A 20,001-nucleotide genomic window follows, 5' to 3' on the forward strand; every position below is an offset into this window, starting at 1 on the left:
AAATTTTCTATGGGGTTTAGATCTGGAGACTGTCTAGGCCACTCTAGGACCTTGAAATGTTTCTTGCTGTGGTAGGTAGGACACGCCTACTAATTATGAAGCTGCATATGACACACCTAAGTTAATCTGGAGATGGTGCTTTAAAAGCCCTCCTCCCCTTTTTTCATGACCTCTTCTTGTTGCCGTCATCAGGAAGTGGGAACAGGGGTTGACAAGCAGTACCCTGTACACAAGCAATCAGCCGGGTTTTGGCGACAGTAGCCTGTGACGTGGACTGTTTCACCTAGATCCACCCCTCCTCTCCGTGGCTCTACTGAGCTTTCGCTATATCCTCGCACTCTTTTAGGGACCCTGGACACAGTTCACGTTGTTAGCCTGCCAGCTGGGGTCACAGAGGTGGCTGGCATTAGGTTGACATGGTAGGTCTGGTATTGTTTCCTCTTGTCCGGGTGATGAACTTCATCAGTGACCGGCCCCCTCTTCCAGCTGATGTTGTATGGTCCTTGCCACTTGGACAGTAACTTGCTGGTAGAAGAAGGGAGGAGTAACAGAACCTTCTGAACTGGTCTAAAGTCCCAGTGACGTGCCTGTTACCTCGTACCAAATCTTCTGTGCTCTTTAAGACTCCGTTAGGTTCATTTCTGCCTCCGCTTGGTATTTTGCCAGACACTCTCTCATCCTGAGGATAAAAAAACATTCCTCCCGTACAGCAGCTCAAACGGTGAGAGCCCAGTAGATACCTGAGGAACCTCTCTGCAAGCTATGAGCAGAATAGGTAGCCAGCAATTCCAGTCCTTACCGGTATCAGACACAATATTTCACAGCCTCCGCTTAAGTGTCTGGTTGAACCTCTGTCTCTGGGTGATCCAGAGTAGTTTTGAGGGAGTTGATGCTCAGCTGTCTGTGGAACTGTTGCATCAAGCGCGAACAGAAGTTGGTATCCTGGTCAGTCAGGATCTCATCATGAATTCCAACTCTAGAAAACTGTTAAGTTGGAGTGTGAATGATTGCTGATGAGGTGATTGTACATAGGGGAAATGGTTTCTTGCATGTTGGACATGTCATACATACACAAGCAATCGACCGGGTTTGGGCGCATCTGAGCGTAGCGACAGTAACCTGCAAGCATGACGTGGACTGTTTCACCTAGATCTGCCCCTCCTCTCCGTGACCGGTATGTTGTCACGCTGGCCTTCCTGGGCTTAACAATCAATGCTCCTGCAACTTATTTATTACTTTCTGCAGAAAACGTGTTTTGTCTTCCATCCCCCATTTGTCTCCCCGGAAATAGGGGATTAAAGCTGCTGCTTTGCCTTTGCTGTTTTTAAATTGTGATTCCTGTACGGGACCCTACTCCCGCCATGGTGGGACCGGTTGGACGGGAAATCCCAGCTGCACGGAGGAGACCTCTTCTTGCTGTGGTGTCTCGCTGGACTGTGGACGGTTCCCACCAGCTGATCAGCAGCGGTCGGGCAGCTGACCCGGCGCCCTTGACCATTGATCACCTTTTATCTTTAGTGTGTAATGGTGTGGGTTTTACTCTTTGTTAATTTTATTGCTTCTGTTTCAGGAGGTTGGAGGCCAAGTGGGGACTGCTGTCTGGTGGTGAGTTTCAGTGTGCTGTGTGGTTTTCTCCATCACTTGTGCAGTGCTTCAGAACATATGGTGCTGATTGCTTGTGTTTTTGCTTAGTTTTTTTTTTAGTTTTAACCACTTGGTTCAAAGTAGGACCTACACCTGCCTTTCTCTAGTTTTTTAGCATTGTTGAACCTCTTTCATCCGTGTTGCCACATTTTGAAGCCACTCCTTCGTTACCCGGGCAACGTGTGTTTGGGACCGTTGTCATGGTGGTAGATCCAGCCATGTTTCATCTTCAATTAATGTCCTTGCTGATGAAGGGAGGTTTTCACTCCAAATCTGAGGATACATGGCCCCATTGATTCTTTCCTTTACACGGATCAGTCGTCCTTGGCCCCTTTGCTGAAATACCATGCTTTACAGTAGGTATGGTCTTGTATGGATGCAACTCAGCTTTCTTTCTCCTCCAAACACGAGTAGAGTAGAGTAGAGTAGAGTAGAGTAGAGTAGAGTAGAGTAGAGTAGAGTAGAGAAGTTCTATTTTGTTTTCATCTGACCATAGGACATTCTCCCAATCCTCTTCTAGATCCTCCAAACTCTCTCTAGCAGACTTTAGACTGGCCTGCACATGTACTGGCTTTAGCAGGGGGACACGTCTGGCCCTGCAGGGTTTGAGTCCCTTGTGGTGTAGTGTGTTACTGATGGTTTGTTACTTTGGTCCCAGCTCTCTGCAGGTCATTCTCTAGGTCCTCCATGTGGTTCTGGGGTTTTTGTTCACCTTTCTTGTGATCATTCTGACCCCACAGGGTGAGATCTTGGGGGGAGCCCAGATGGAGGGAGATTCTCAGTGGTCTTGTCTTCCATTTCTCAATAATTGCTCCCACAGGTGATTTCTTCACACCAAGATGCTTATCTATTGCAGATTCAGTCTTCTAGCCTGGTGCAGGTCAACTATTTGGTTTCTGGTGTCCTTAGACAGCTCTTTGGTCTCCATAGTAGAGTTTGGAGTGTGACTGTTTGAGGTTGTGTTTCTATAGATAACCAGTTCATCCATAAACAGAAAGGAGTAGGAAGTAGGAGTTAGCGTAGTATCCTAACTCGTAAGAATTATGATATTAGGGTCCATAAACAATATGCAGATGAGGAGGGTAGATGGGGGGGGGGGGGGCAATGCATGCAGACATATATGGGTTCAGGTGCTCCCTTATTAATATCTATGCTTCCAATACAGACTCACCACCATTTCCTTGACATTTGTAATATAGCTAAACAAATGGGTAATGAATGTGTGATAATTGGGGGGGATTTCAACCAGGTGACAAATAGAAGACCAATACAAAAATCTATAGTGAACACTTTGATAGAAGAACTGGGACTGGTTGATATCTGCAGACTTTTGCATGCTTATCAAAGGGAATATACTTTTTACTCGAAACCTCATTCTACATAGATTACTGCCGGATTTCCAAGCAATTAATGAGTGTCACAATTAGTACATCCATTGGAAATATTGTATTATATGGATTAGATTTATCTGCGCTTTTCCAGACGCTCAAAGCTTTTACATTGTGGCCATTATTCATTCACTCCTCATTCATACTTGGTGACGGTGAGCTACGGTTGTAGCCACAGCTGCCCTGGGGCAGACTGACAGAGGCGTGGCTGCCATTTCGCGCCTACGGCCCCTCTGACCATCACCGGGACATTCATGCACATTCACCCACCAGTGGAGCCACACTGGAGGCAAGGAGGGTGAAGTGTCTTGCCCAAGGACACAATGACATTTGGCTGGTGGGAGCGGGGAATCGAACCGCCAACCCTTCGATCATTGGACGACCCGCTCACCCACCTGAGCCACTGTCGCCCCGACATTATCCGATGATGCCCCAGTGGAGACGGTGCTAAGCCTTAAACCAAAAGTTAAAGAGCCTATCACTTGATGGAGATCAAACACTTCATTAGTTAAGGATGACGCATCTAATAATTTGATATAAATGACATTTTGGAATATTGGGAACAAAATGAAGGTACAGCCTCAAACCCCGGGATAGAGTGGGATGCATTAAAGCTTACTTGATACAACACTGCTCCTTCCTTAAAAAGCAATCTGTTCGACGTCTATAAGAACTTGAAAAGGAAATAAAAGATATTGACAAATTACTTGCTCACCAACAAATCTAAAAGTATTCTCACAGCTAAATAAGCTGAGGAATCTTGGAAATGATTTCCATACTGCAAAAAAGGTAGAATTAGCATTTTTTTCAATGTAAACAGAAATATTTCAAACAAGTAGAGGCTGCCGGGGAGGTACTTGGCTCAGACTGTAAAACAACAGTATCATTCGACCATAATAGCAGCTATAGAAAATGAAGGAGCAGTATTTGTGACTGACCCTGGGGAGATCAATAAAACATTTAAATTATTTCACAAAATGTTATACACCTCACAATTTATTGTAAACCAGGAGGGCATAGATAATTTGGTATCAGCAATACATCTACCATCCTTATCAGTTGAGGAACAGATAGATCTGGGACGAGAAATTACTCTTGAAGAGGTTAAGCTATGAAAAGGACGAGTGCTGGAAAGTCACCTGGGGATGATGGATTTTTATTTAATTTCTGATGTGCTTGCTCCAAGATTACTCAAGGTGCTTCAAAATGTGCTTAAAATGGGAGGATTACCAGAACGCATGCAATTAATAGTAATAACACTTATTCATTAAAAAGGGAAGAATTCTCAGCAATGCAGTAGTTATCACCCGGTTTCAGTGATTATTGTGGATGCAAAAATATTGCAAAGAGAATTATTTACCAACTCTTATTCATCCAGACCAAGTGGGTTTCATTAAAGAGAGACATTCGGCTGATTATGCCCGTAGTTTATTACATTTTATTACCTGTGTGTGAATGTGTGAAGGGGTCTGTGACTGTCAAGCACTTTGGGCCGTCCAGGAAGGTAGAAAAGTGCTATATAAGTAAATGCTATTACCATTTACCATTTGTTATGGCAGGAAAAAGATAGCTCAAAACCCAGGGTGGCCTTTTCTTTGGATCCAGAGAAAGCCTTTGATAGAGTGGAATGGGCAAATATGTTTCGAACACTACATAAGTTTGGGTTGGGCTCCTCGTTCATAAATTGGGTCAGATTGATGTATCAGCATCCCAAAGCTTTGGTCCTAACAAATGGAACACATTTTTCTCTCCTTAGATGTACAGATACAAGACAGCGGTGTCCTTTAAGTCCATCAATGTTTACATTGGCACTGGAACTGCTAGCAGCTGCAATTAGAGAAAGTGTACATATATACCTTTACCTCTGCATGCATTTATAACACAGACCGAGGGAGAAATCCCATCTGACAAGCCACTATTGAGGTTTGCAAGAGAGACCTGGATGTCTTCACACCAAATTGTGGGACAAGAACCCTTTTTCACTCATATTACCTCCCTTTGGAATAACAAACTGCTGAAAGTCAACAAGAAGACAGTATTTCAGCATAGATGGATTAAATCAGGGTTGGTATACATTGAAAATGTCTTGGAGGGTGACAGATTTATTTCTTTTGAACAGATTGTCTAAATACCACATACATAAAGTGGACTTTTGGAAATACCTCCAATGGAGAAGCTGCTTTTTGTCCACACAAGTAAAGAGACCCCTGTTAAAGCAAACACCAACTCAGGAAATGATACAATGGAACCAGCCAACTAAAAAAACTGCATCTGCATTTTACAGCTTAGTGAGTGTTAAGAATAGTTAGAAACTGCCTTTAACTTTTTATTACACTAATGGTTCAAACTTAATTCATTGAGCACGTATTATCATCTCAAAATTATATTACATTTGAAGACAGCACAGTCAGATATTTTCTCACAAGTTTCTTCCCACCCTCCCTTTTTTTCTGTGCATGTGTGATCTGCTAAGCATCCGTGAAAGCCTCAGAGGTATCTTCATTTTAGCCTTGAAGCGCCTCTCCAGTAACAACCTGTGGGCGTGATTTTCACACCATTGTCCAGAGTATGCTCTTCTGAATATGCAAATGCAGGGTTCTTATACCAACCCCATCTTCCTGAGCTTCGGTGTGCAGACTTTGAATGCATTCTGTTCATCCTGTCTGTAACCCTTCATACAACCTGATTTGTGCTGCTTGTGCCGAGTAAACTTCCACTGAAGATAGGTTTTGTCTCTGAGCATTCTTAATTCATTTCTGTGTGCAGGAAACTGGGGTACGAACCTAACCTTTCATATTTACAGTCCTATTTAGAAAAAACAGTTTCCTCACAGTGAGACCATCTCACCCACCAGAGCTTTCAGGTCTTAGGAAGGTTTGGGCGGAAGATTTGGGGGGAGGAATAGATGAAGAGACATGGGAGAATATCACATGGTCATGGTATAAAATATCACGAGAAATACACACCAAACAGTTAACAGAATCATTAACAGAATCTATTGGACCCAATGTAAAGTGGCTCGACTAAAACTGTGCAACACAGATATATTTTGGAGAAGGCACACTTCTGCACATGTTATACAACTGTCAGTGGAACCAAACTTTATGGAAGAGCTTATCAAGATTGATCAATAAAATATTAAATACAACATTTTTAATGAACCCGGCACTCTGTATATTAGTAATTGGGATGAGGGAACAAAGATTAACAACCCAACAAACACTGTAGTGCAGGCTGGCCCTCTCCATAGTGTGCAGAATCATATTTAATAATACTATACCTTTTAGTGAATGGTTGGGAGAGATGACAAAAATAGCAAATTATGAGCAATCCATATGTAAAATGAATTTAAAAAAATTAAATGTTTCAGAAGGTATGAGGCCCCTTTATGGATGAGATATTACTTAGAAAAGTACAAGAAGAATAAAGTCAGAATGAAAACACTGTTGATATTATGAATGGATATGTTGAAAATACGGAGGAGAGAGCTTTGATGTAGAAATTCAGGAAAGTTATGACTGTTAATGTCTCATTACCCTGGTTTTGGTCTCCTATACGCTTCGCGGAGCAAACCTGTGTAGCTTTAAAGATCCAGCTTGGAGGGGATTATTTGATGTAACTAGTATTTTTATTTCTTTATTATTCTATTTTTTATTTTACTATTATTATTATTTCTTCACCCTTTGGTGTTTGTGTTTTGTTTAATGTTGGACTGTTTCAGTGCTGTTCTTGTATCAGATAATGGAAAAGGAAACTAATAAAAAGTGAGTTTAGAAAACAGTCACAGACAAAATGGCAGCTCACCCCTACTGCTTCATAACTAACGTTTTCACAATCAAATTTAGACAAAGTTTCAAAGCTCACCAAAAAGGTAAAACAGTCCTCACAAAAACATTAAAGTGTTGTCAGTGGGGGGAGGAGAGACAGACACTACAGCCAAAAACTCCCTAATGGAGCAGTGGGGATGCCAGGTACTTAAAGTCTTATCCACCAATCATTCCCTCCAATCCCAAGCTGGCACCAGTCTCTCATCCTCCAATCCAATGCAGCCACAGCAAAACCAGATCACCTGGAACAAAACAAAAAACCCACACACATACAAAAAGAACTTTCCCCCATACAAAGACACTCAATATTAGAGGTGTGTATTGGCAAAAGTTTGGCAATACGTTACGTAACCCGATATTGTACCAAAACCCATTTTCTTTCTTTCTTTCTTTCTTTTTTTTAATATGACTTAGAAAAACTCTACCTGAATTTCAATACGTCTTCCATTGTAATAAAATTGTCAAATTCTGTTTATTTAGTGATCACAATGTTAAGCACTGCAACTGTATCTCACACATAAGTTGCTTTTACCAAAGCGAATTCATAGTGCTTTTATTTTGATAACTAAAAATATAGAAAGGGAACAGTGTACTTTGTCTGATTTCCACCACAAAATATATTTCAGTGAAAGAAAAAAAATTGAATGTATGTGCCTCAACCAACAAGGTTCTGAAGTATGATTGGGGAAATGAAGTTCTTAATGTAGCTTCTCCAGTACTTTTAATGGTTCAGGAGCCTGAAAAAATAAAGAGTGATGATGAGGCAACGTGACAGGATGAAGGAAAGTTGCTTTAACCCTTGTGCTATCCTTTAACATTGGGAGTTGGGTCATCTAGACCCACTAGTCAGTGCTCTGAACCTTTTTTCTTCAATGATTTGTGATCTTCACTGGTGTCCGTGGATTACATGAAATCTTTCCACCTTTATCCACCTTTGTCATGGTAGGGAGAACACGTCAATGCAAGGGGGGGGGGGGGTCATCTAAGATAGCACAAGGGTTAATGTTGCAAAGATGATTTATTTACATGACAGTCTGCAGCTCCATTTTCTCACACTAAGAGTAAACTAGTAATGTTCATCGCCACGACTCTGATCCATCAGGTCGCCAAACTAGAATCTGTTCATGGGAGGTTCTGCAGAACTTTGGCCCGCTTTGCCGATAGCATTTTGGCTCCGTGCATTAGTCGCTGTTCAGCTGCAGTGCTTCACTCATTCTTCTCTGAGCTAAAAAGCACCACAATCCGCGTTTTTATGGCATGGCACAGATTTCGGTTCAGTACCCATCCCAAATAAAAACTGAGTAGTTCATGTCTCATAACAACAAAACAAGATGCTTCACTGAAATCTTGTTGTTTTGTGCAGAGTAGAGCTGCTCAAAGAGGCTCCGTGTGCCAGCGGAAGGGGTTTAAGTAGCGGTCAGGGGTTTAAGTGGAAAACGAGTCAGACACTGAAGGACGCTCATCAATAATTTAATAAATATTGCCCTGACAGTATTTTATATTGATACAAGTATTGACAAATGAAATATCGCAATATGTCGCAGTGTCCATCTAAATGTGGCATTGGAGTGGGTAATGCATCATATATTATATTACCAAAAGTATTGGCTCGTCCATCCAAATGATCAGAATCAGGTGTCCCAATCTCTTGGTCTGACCACAGGTGCATAAAATGAAGCCCTCAGTCATGCAGACTGTTTTACAAACATTTGTAAAAGAATGTTCTGCTCTCAGGAGTTCAGTGAATTCCAGCGTGGAACTGTCATAGGACGCCATCTGTACCACAAATCTAGTGGTGAAATGTCCTCTCTCCTAAATATTCCACAGTCAACCATCAGCTCTATCAGAACAACATGGAAGAGTTTGGAAACAACAGCAACTCAGACTTGAAGTGGTAGACCACGTAACCTGATGGAGATGATGCACTTTGATGCTGAAGCTCAAAGTGCAAAGAGGTCACAGACTTTCTGTACAGTCGATGGCTACAGAGCTCCAAACTTTCTGTGACTTTTAGAGTACAAGTCCAGTATGCAGAGAGCTTCATGGAATGGGTTTCCGTGATTAAACAGCTGACACCTAGGACAAGGCACCAAGACACACATCACTGCAATGCAAAGCATCGATGCAGTGGTGTAGAGCTGTGTTGTTCAACCTTTTTTGAGCCACGGCACACTTTAACATGGACAAAAATCCCACGGCACACCAGCATCCAAAAATTTGAAAAAGGAGAAACTCATAGTCTGTATTGATCTCCAGTCCCTCCATGATTTCACATGCATTTTTGTGATAGTTGTGGCAGAAAAAGCTGGAAGTTGCTGCTGTTTTTTTCTGAAAGATGTGATAAAAGTTAAGTTAGAAGATTTAAAAAACCGTTTCATGTGTGTTCGTTGTTGTTTCAAGACGTTTAACAAGGAAGACTTGTGCGCGGAGACGCTGTCACTTTAACCCCTTGCATCATGGGAGATGTAGAGCGATAACAGCCGCAGATCACACAGACTAGCGTCTCTGAGCTTCATTGTTTTGTTCACTTGTTCCACGGTCTGACACTGGATTCTGTGGAAAGCTACACCGCTAAAGACGAGCTTTAGCTGGTATTTTTGTTGGAACTGAGAGACTTTATGAACAGAATCAGAACAAGGAAGTGAAGACTTTAACCACTTCTGATTGGTCAGACTGACGTGTGATTAAGCCTCTAAGAATGATTGGTGGAGACAGTTAAAGGGGCGGGACTTTTCTGAAACGTCTGAAGCTACCGCTAAATCGCGGTACCGTCATTCTTATCAAAATGTCTTTAATAGAATCAAATAAAAACAAATAAAAAAGTATTTTAGGATCTTTCATATTCCTAACTACTCAGTGTTTTATCAGGGCCTGTTTGGATGAACACAGAGCTGAAATCCTGGAGATGGGAAATGTTTATAGAACAGTGAAAATGGGTAATTTCCCACGGCACACCTGATCATGGTTGAAAAACACTGGTGTAGAGCACGCCGCCACTGGACTCTAGAGCAGTGGAGACACCTTCTCTGAGAAGATTGAGAATAGAAGAATTTAAGAATTTACAAAGTATGTGTGTGAGGAAGGAACACCCACTTTTTATTTCAGCACAAAATAAAATTTACGGAATAGAATAAAAAAAAATTATGAACCTATTAACTTAAACTAACTAACCTTTTTGCTTCGCTTTTCTTAAAATTAGACAAAAAGACACATTAGTCACTTCCAGAATCCCCATTAAACTAAAGTGCTACAAGAAAACCAAAACATTGTTGACCTAAAGGATAGATCTCTTTTAATCCAAACAAACATGTCCTTAAGGTAAAGAAATAATAACCCTCACCAAAAATATCAGATTACATTAGCTCATCATAATCTCCTGTGATCATTTGGTTCACCCAATTTAGAAAATCGCTCTCACTAAAACCATCAAGCAAAACCTGAGGGAGCCAGATGTGTCGTCCTCCATCTCCTCAGGTTGGATGACAGTTTCTGGTGAAAAGGCAAAAGGACTTTCAAAATCCAGTTCATCTTCAGGTTTTGGCAGACATTTTCATATAGCTTTGTCTTTTTGACTGGGGGTGGGGGCTCCTCTGAACTTCCTTTTCTCTTCAGTGAAGGCCTTTTGTTGTTAGGCCAGTGTTCCTCCTCAGGTGGTGACTGTGCATTTTCAGTGATGTTTTTCTGACAAGTCTTTCTTTTTATCTTTGGTGCAGGCAAATACCTGTCTGAGTCTGTTTCTGAAACGTGTTTCCTTTTCAAATGACACTTTATGTGTAATATAAGGATGTCGCCATTTCCGGCTGTCTCACTGTTGCAGACATTTCATTGACAGACTCTTTTGAAGGGCTTTTTTTTTTCTCTGGTGTTGTTACCTGCACCTTTGGAAGGATGTGTGGGACTGAGGTTGACTGAGGTTGGCCTCTTGAAAAGTTACAATTGAGAATTTTCTCAAGGGTGTCATAGATAGAGCTCACAAACATTTCAAATCCTGCTATGGTGAATTGCATTCCATTCGGTTTAAAAAGATGGCTAAACAACGGTACCAGTGTTGGATGCTTTATCACAAAACCATTGAATAATGTGACCCTGGATTGAATTTTTTTGTTGACCATGATTCTGTCGTTATCTATTTTCTCTGTATCGCGATTCCTCAATGTTAATGTTGGAGTTAGGAAGGAATACATGCAGCCATTTCAAGTCCTTCACCATTTCACAGAGAAGATCAGACACTTTTGTGTTCCCCAAGTCATTGCTGCCAACATGGAGAATTAAAATGTCTGGAGAACTCCTTTGTTGGGAAATCTTACTATTGAAATGACTCAAGACATCCCTCCAGCGCATGTTTACTCTTCCAATCCAATTTGTTTTTTAATCGAGTCCAAAGTTTTCTCCGTAGCATTCCTTTGCTGTATTTTGTGCTCCGTTGATCCCATGATCCAGACCGTATTGGCAGTTTTCTTTTTTTTAGCAGAATGGCACGGTGTGTCTTTCTCTTTTATCTTTTCTGATGAAGACAGATTTTGCTGGCCAGTAAAACTATTGACATTTCCTACAGAGCATCTTGGGAGATCCGTGTTACCTGCTACAAATGGATGTTGAAGGACCTGATGAAAAGGAATCCGGTTTGCAGGATCCAATAACTGCATTCTCTTGAACAAATCAATACATTGTTCCAGCTGTTCGACTTCTGTTGGTGTTTTCTGAAGTCATCTGGTGAAACAAACTTGACATCTTTAAGGATCCTGTTTGTATCTTCTTTTGGTGTCCTCAGAAGACACTGCTTTTTCAAGGTTTTGAACTAAAAATCTTTGGTTTTGGATCCAACATTTAAGAGATGATCTGGAAAGCGGCCATGAGTTTGTGTGATTTTCCAGATCATTTCAAGATTACTATCTGCCAAATCATCTCCCTAATTAATAGATTTTCCTCAGTTTCAGAATACTCCATAAACTGGTCTAAAAGCACAATTTTACCAATTAATTGCAATTATCTAAATCCGTCATCTATTAAAATACAAACAGGCAACATAAAGTACTTAGGTATAAATATCTCCTCTAGGCTTTCTGATCTACTCAAGCTAAACCACACCCAACTACTTAAAACAACCGAGGCTGATCTCACTAGATGGATAACTCTACCCATTTCTCTAATCGGGAGAGTTGCAGCCATAAAAATGATGATTCTCCCAAAAATTAACTACCTATTTTCAATGATTCCTTCCAAACCTCCAACTACTTGGTTCAAATCATTAGACTCCTTCATTTCCCAATTCCTCTGGGAAGGTAAACCCCCACGGATCAGTTTAAACGCTATTCAAAAACCTACAGATAGAGGAGGACTAGGCCTTCCAGACTTCCAGGACTACTACTCTGCGAACAGATTGTGTTATGTACAAAAATGGCTGAATCCTGGTGTGCTGGATGAATCCTGGCTAGACATTGAACAAAATCTCTGTGATAACCTAGATATTTCTAATTTACCTTTCTTCAGTTCTAAAATTAAACAACACAAATGCTTCAGAAGTTTAAACATCAGCTCATCCTTAACAGCCTGGTGGGATTTTCTTAAAAAAAACAACCTCACATTATTTCCATGTAAATTTACCCCCATTTGGAACAACCCTGACATTTTGATTAACAAAAACATGATTCATTTTGCTTCATGGAAGAACAAAGGAATCGAGCAGTTCCAGCATATAATTCAGAATAGAAAATTTATGTCCCTCTCAACGTTATCCTCAACCTATGGAATTAATATAAACAAATTTCTAGAATATCAGCAGCTTAAATCAGCTATAAGCACTAAATACTGCCTGACCCAAATAGACCTAGACCCTCCCCTTACAGTAACACACTTCATGGACCTTAAAAATCCCAAACTCATCTCCAAAATTTATAAGATGTTATCAGACATAGATGAAACCATTTACTTACCCATGACAAAATGGGAGTCTGAGCTATCATTGAATTCTAGTGATCAATTTTGGCTACAGATCTGTTTGAATGCCTTTAATATGACCAAAAGTCCTAATCTGCAACTTATTCAATACAAGATTCTCCACAGAACTCACTACACCGGACAGAGGTTATTTAAAATGGGTCTCAATCAGTCTGCTATATGCACACAGTGCATAGGTAACAACATAGACGACTATTTGCATGCCCTGTGGGTCTGTCCACCTGTCCAATCATTCTGGCGTAAGGTTTGTGAGGATTTATCAATCTGGTTTAATCATAAGATTCCTGCTTGCCCCAAATTCTGCTTATTAGGTGACCTGAATAACATCAACATGGAATCTAACAAGGCTTATATGGTTCTCACCGCTGTATGTATCGCAAAGAAAACTATCCTCCTAAACTGGAAATCTAAAAATAATCTTAGCATCAACCACTACAGAAACCTCATGTCAGAGCATATTAGTTCAGAGATAATGTCCTCAACAAAAAACCTGTCGGCTTCAGACTCTCCCTGGCTCCAGCTGGTTAGTCACATCACCTAGTGGGGGTGGGATGGTGATAGGTTGAGCCGGGTCCTGGCTGGTTGGGTGGGCCGGGGTGGGTTTGGGGGGGTGGGCTCTGCCGGGCCTGTCGTTCTCCCGGCTCGGGGCTCTGGTTGCCTGGGTGGGGTGGTGGTGGGGGCGCACACTCTGCCGGCAACTTGGCAGGGGTTCCTGGGCGGGTGCCTGCTGGGCGCAGGGTAGGCAGTGCGGCTGACCGGGAACGGCGGCCGGGTGCCGTGCTGGGTGGCTGGTCGCCGTGGCGGGGGCTGGGGGGGGGGGGCTTGGGGCTCTGGGGCCTGGGGTCGGCTGCCCGTGGCCGGTGTTTCGCCCGTGGCCGGTAGTTGGCGCGTGGCCTGGCCCCCCGGGGGTCGGCGCCGCAGTCACAGCAGGGGTTAATGGGTTCACTTGGGTGGGTTTATTTCATTATTATTATTATTATTATTATTATTATTATTATTATTATTATATTAATTATTTTATTATTATTATTATTATTATTATTATTATTATTTATTTATTTATTTTGGGGGGGGGCCTGGGGGGGCAGTGTGCTAGTCCTTAGGGGGGCCAGGGTATGAATGGTGGGGCTGGACCCCCTGCCCCCCCGTTCTGGCACCGGGACCCTTCCTTGCTGGATGTCTCTCGGCGCCGCGAGGCTCTGGCCTCCAACTGCGGCTGGCTTGGCGTTTCTGGCTGCCCGGCCGCTCTGGGAGGGGGTGCGCCTACCGCGGCCGGCTGGGGGGCCGGTCGCTCGGGGGAGCCTTCTCCCCCGGTTGTGCCCATCCGCCCGCTCCTCCCCGCTCTCACCCAAACAAATATTGCACACAGGCACATAGGGCCCCGGGATCTGGATGGGAGGGGTATGCTGGCGGGGCTCACTGGGGATGCCCCTCTCTGGGTTCTCGTTGGCACCCGCCCTCCTCCCCGCTTTTTACTTGCATATTAGACACTCTGATTCATCTAGGGCCTTGTGGAGAGGGTCTGGTGGAGGGGGGCACGGTGAAACATCCGTGCTCACCTTTCGCTGGCCCCCCCACAATTTTAACTTCCTCTGTAGACACACACACTGCATGCTAGCAGCACACACACAGCAAATACACACCACTCACAGAGGGACTCCAGAGTGGGGGGCTTTGCGGCTTGGCAGCGGTGGAGCCCCCCACACTGGTGACCTCCTATTTTACCTGCAGCACTCACACAGCACTCCCACACCTCCATACATGGGTGGGGTCGGGGGGGGGCGGCCGGTCTTCACCCGCCTGGTCCTCTCAGGGCGGCCGGGCTTATGGGTGTCCTGTCGGCTGCGGGAAGGGTCGGGCATGCGGCGCTGGGGGTCGGCCGGCTGGGGGGGGGTTACTGCTTGGCGGCGGGGGTAGGGAGGGTAACCAGATGATTGTGAGTATGTGTGTGTGAGTGCATGGGTAGGACCGACCTGGGGGCTGGCTCGCTGGGACCCTCTGGGGCTTTCCCTCCCCATCACAGAGAGGGGAGGGCACTGAGAGGGTTGGGGAGGGGGGTCAGATATTATGGCGGGGGGGGGGGGGGGGTTGTAGTGCGTAGGGTTTTAGGGGGGTGGCTGTGGCTGTGGGTGCGTGGCGATCCCTGGGTTGCTAGGGTCGCGTGCCTGGGCTGGCTTGCGGGGACGGGGCGCCGGTCGGGTGGTGGCCGGCTCATGGGCTCCGGGGGCCCTGGCTTCGTCCCTGGCCTTTGTCTCGGTGTCCGGCGCCCGGTGGCCCCCATGGCTGCCGCCTGGTACGGCTAAGCGCTCCTGTCTTGTGGCCTGGGGGCCGGACACTGGGTTCGCTTGTGCCTCTGGGCATTGGGGGGGCCCCTGTAGGGGGGCCCTCTCTGTGCCTGGCTGGTGGGGTGGGCGGTCCCCTCCTCCTCCCCTCCCGGGCTGCCTGGGTCCGGATGCTGGGGGGGCTTCTGGCCTGGGGGGCTCTCCTCCCCTCTCCTGGTCTGGCTGGTCTGGTGGCTGGGTAGGATCTGGCTCCCTTTATGAACACATGGTTCACGTCGGCAGCATGCATGTATCTCCACCCCCACGTGCACGTGCACACTCCACACTGCTCCCTGTCTGCTTCATCCCTCCTCCTTACCTACAGTGTATTGATGGACAGTTTTTTTTTCGCTCATCTTAGTGTCAGATTTTCACCTTTGATGTAACATTTGTCTTTCCAGCAGATCTGGTATAATTGTTACAGCTTAAATTAATAACTTAGTCAAATCAGTGCTTGTATCCCCCACCTTTTCACCTTTCTTCCTTTTACTCTCTTCCACCCTCCCCTTACATTCTTCCCCTCTCCCTCCCCACACACACTAAATGTAACAAATAAATAAAAAATAATACGACAAAAAGGGGTTTATACAAATCTACACTCTAGTTTCTTGAAGCTATATAACCTCTTTTTGTGATAGTAAAACCTGTCCAACACAAAAAGCCTTCAGCTCTAATTTGTTTGCTCAGCTGTTGGACAGAACAAGTTAAAAAAAAATAAAAAAAAATAAAAGATTACTATCAGCAGGGTAGAAAGGAAATCCAAGGAATATTTCAGCAACTATGCAAGCAAGGGACCAGACATGGGATTTTTCTGTGGTCTGTGGACCAAGAAGTATCTCTGGGACCATGTACCACCTAAATGTTGGCATGAATCCAGAGGAAGTTTCTCAATTCCACTAAATTTGGTAGAAATGATCACACGGCGATCACAAACCAATCACAGACTGTGAGACTCGGGCCCCACCTCTCCTCCACCCGCACACTGAGCATCGGCGCCCCACAGGGCTGTGTGCTAAGCCCCCTGCTGTACTGCCTCTACACGCATGACTGCAGTCCAGACCACAACAACAACAGCATAGTCAAGTTTGCTGACGACACCACGGTGGTCGGACTCATCACTCACTCACATTGACAGTGTATCTACCTTTTTGCTGCATTAACACCAAGATTTTTGCTTTATAGGATGAATCTAGTCCTTTTTAATCCTGTCATTTTATTCTATGGATGCTCTGTTTTAACCCTTGTGCTATCTTAGATGACACCCCCCTTACATTGACGTATTCTCCCTACCACGACAAAGGTGGATAAAGGTGGAAATGTCATGGTGCCCGGTTCAGTTTCCCCCCCCCATCCTCCAGCTGCTCTTCTCCTAACCATCGCCAGCTGTCGTCACTCAACCTCATCAACCCTGCTGTTCTTAAGGAGACCTCAACCATCAGTTCAACGCCAGATCGTTACCCCTAACGGTGACTAAGCCTGGTCTCTAGTCTGGTTTTGTCAAGCTCTCTGTTCCTGTACTCGCCCTTGACTAAATCTTACTCTCCTGCTTCAGGAAAACTTCGCCACGGGTGACATCAGTGAAACATCGAACCCGCCTCACGGAGAACCACAGGAACCTTCAACCGATGCCGACCGCGTTCGTACCTCCAGCCACGCCACGAGCCACTGTCTCCTCTGGATCCACATCAAACTACCTGATTACCTTGGAGAAATTAAAATCATTCTTACCACTCACTTATCAGTCTCGTTCTCTGGGTTCCAGCACTTGGGTCCGCCATGCTAAGGAAATCATGACAGAACGATCTGGCCAAACTCCGGACCCAGCTGACCCAGAAGGACTCCGTTTCGCCGTCAGCCAACAAGGCATCGCCCTGGGCTGTCAAGCCGACGCGCTAGCTCAGATCGCTTCCGCCAAACAGGAACTCTTCCACCGGCTGGACGGACTTACCCAAACGCTAATGGATGCTACAGGTCAGTTAGCGTCCTCGGCTACCATGGCAACACTTCCGGCGCCCAACAATGTCGTCACTTCCGCTTCCGCCCCATCCCCGGAAATCTTCCGCCTACAGCCAGTTAGTTAGCCAGTTTCGGCGACGTGGAGGGCTGCAGCGGTTTTCTGCTCCAGTGCCATCAGATTTTCCAGGAAGCACCAAGGTACTACCATTCAGACCATAGCAAAATCACACTCGTTATCAATTCTCTTCGCAATAAAGCTTTACAGTGGGCTCAAGCCTTCCTGGCGGTCAACCCCATATCCCATCTCACTTATGAACATTTCCTTGGGGAATTCCAGCTGGTTTTTGACCGACACAAGAAAACAAGAGGAAGCCACACGTAAGCTGCTGCCGCTCAAACAACGTAACCGTCCCGTTTCTGATCATATTATTGATTTCAGGATCTTGGCGGTGGAGGCTGGATGGTCCACCTGGATGGTCAGATCCCGCACTTAAGGGAGTTTTCTACCAATCTCTCAATGAGAACATTAAAGATCATCTATGCACCCAACCTGAGACCTATACTTTCGAGGAGCTCGTCACGGCTGCCCTCCGCTCTCATACCCGTTTACGCGAGCGGCAACATGAAAGACCACCACCATCTCGCAAAAGCCCCGTCAGATCACCACTCAATGATCCACAACACCCTCCTTCGGTCCCGCCTCCCGACTCACATCACAGCCATGGGGAGGAACCCATGCAGATCGGACATTCCAGGCTAAGTCCGGGGGAACAACAGAGATGTCGCATAGAAGGTGCGTGTTTCTATTGTGGGAAGACCGGTCACCAGATTAACCAATGCCATGCACGGTTAAACTCCAGAGCCCCCCGCTAGAAAACAGGCCGCGGGTGGGTGAAACTTCCTCTGTTACTAAAGCTTTTCCCCACGTTCCTGTCAAATTAGTTCACGGTCCCGGAATTTTGTATTTACAGGCCTTAATAGACTCAGGAGCTGACCACAGTCTGATCGACCATAGCCTTGTCACTCGTTTATCTTTACCCACTGAACGACTTCAGTCCCCGGTTAAAGTGGCCGGCTTGGGCGGCCAACATCTGTTCGTCATCACGATTGCCGTAAACCCGTACTTCTCATTTCTTCGGGTAATCATAGAGAACACCTCCGGTTTTTCGTCACTCACTCCCCCCAAAACCCAGTCTTGCTAGGGTTCTCTTGGCTCCAGCAACACAACCCCCAGTTCGATTGGAGTCGCCCAAGGCTCTCTAACTGGAGTAGTTACTGTCTTGCTAACTGTCTGCAGTCCGCCGTGCCTTCTGTTGTTAATCCCACTGTTACGGAACCTGAAAATATTGATCTAGCTAATGTGCCTGAATGCTACCACGACTTGCGTATGGTCTTTAGTAAAGCTAAAGCTAGCTCCCTGCCACCTCACAGACCGTATGATTGCTCTATCAATCTTCTGGAGGGAGCACTGGAGGGAGCAGCCTTTCCCAAGGGTAGATTGTTTAGCCTCTCTGGTCCCGAGAAAGCAGCTATGGAGAGTTACATCCATGAGGCGCTTTCCTCGGGGACACATTCGCCCCTCGTCTTCTCCTGTTGGTGCTGGTTTCTTTTTTGTGCAAAAGAAAGACATATCTCTACGTCCTTGCGTCGATTACCGCGAACTTGACCAAATCACCATCAAGGACAAATACTCTCTTCCGTTTTTGACTCCATTCAGGAGGCCCGCATTTTCTCAAAACTTGACTTGCGTAATGCTTATCATCTCGTCAGAGTAAAAGAAGATGATGAATGGAAAACCGCCTTTAACACCCCCTTAGGTCACTACGAGTACCTCGTCATGCCATTCGGGCTTACCAACGCCCCTGCGGTTTTCCAGCGTCTGGGAAATGATGTTCTCCGGGATTTTATTAATCGCTTCGTGTTCGTTATCCTTGATGACATCCTCATTTATTCTAAAGATCCGGTTCAACACCAGGAACAGGTCCGTCAGGTTCTTCAGAGGCTCTTCGAAAACCAGCTTTTCATCAAAGCTGAGAAGTGCCTATTCCTCACCCCCGTCATTCCCTTCCTCGGGTATATTTTCGAGTCTGGTTGTATCCCTCCTGATCCCGCAAAGATTGAGGCCGTATCTTCTTGGAGCCACCCACCACACGCAAAAAACTCCAACAGTTCCTAGGGTTCGCAAACTTTTATCGTAGATTCATCAGGAACTACAGTGCCAGGACGCTTTCGACACGCTCAAAAGACTCTTTATATCAGCTCCTATCCTCATACAACCCGACCCCACTAGACAGTTCGTGGTCCGTCAATCGCCACCAGTTATCAGCTATCAACTTGGTCAGAGGGTATGGCTTTCCTCGTGGAATATTCCTATTCAGGCCACCTCGCGTAAACTAGCCCCCCGTTATATTGGACCTTATGTCATTGACAAAATCATTAATCCCACCTGCATCCGTCTCTGGCTCCCGGCGGCCCAGAAGGTCCATCCTACCTTCCACATTTCCCAGATCAAGCCTGTCATGGACAGCGTGCTTTGCCCGCCTTCCGCTTCCCGCCACCCGCCCGGCTCATCGACGGCGCTCCCGCCTACACGGTCAGTCGTGTTTTGGACGTTCGACGCCGGGGTCGTGGCCATCAGTATTTGGTGGACTGGGAGGGTTACGGTCCAGAGGAGCGCTCCCTGATTTTGGACCGTACCGTCCTTAATGACTTCTTCCTCGCCCACCCGGATCGGCGTCCTGGACCGCCTGGAGGCGGTCGTTGAGGGGGGGGTACTGTCATGGAAACATTCAGTTTCCCCCCCCTCCTCCAGCTGCTCTTCTCCTAACCATCTCCAGCTGTCGTCACTCAACCTCATCAACCCTGCTGTTCTTAAAGAGACCTCACCCATCAGTTCAATGCCAGATC

This window comes from Oryzias latipes, chromosome 4 (genome assembly GCF_053564925.1).
Source record: "Oryzias latipes strain Hd-rR chromosome 4, Olatipes_Hd-rR_3.1".
Lineage (NCBI taxonomy): Eukaryota > Metazoa > Chordata > Actinopteri > Beloniformes > Adrianichthyidae > Oryzias > Oryzias latipes.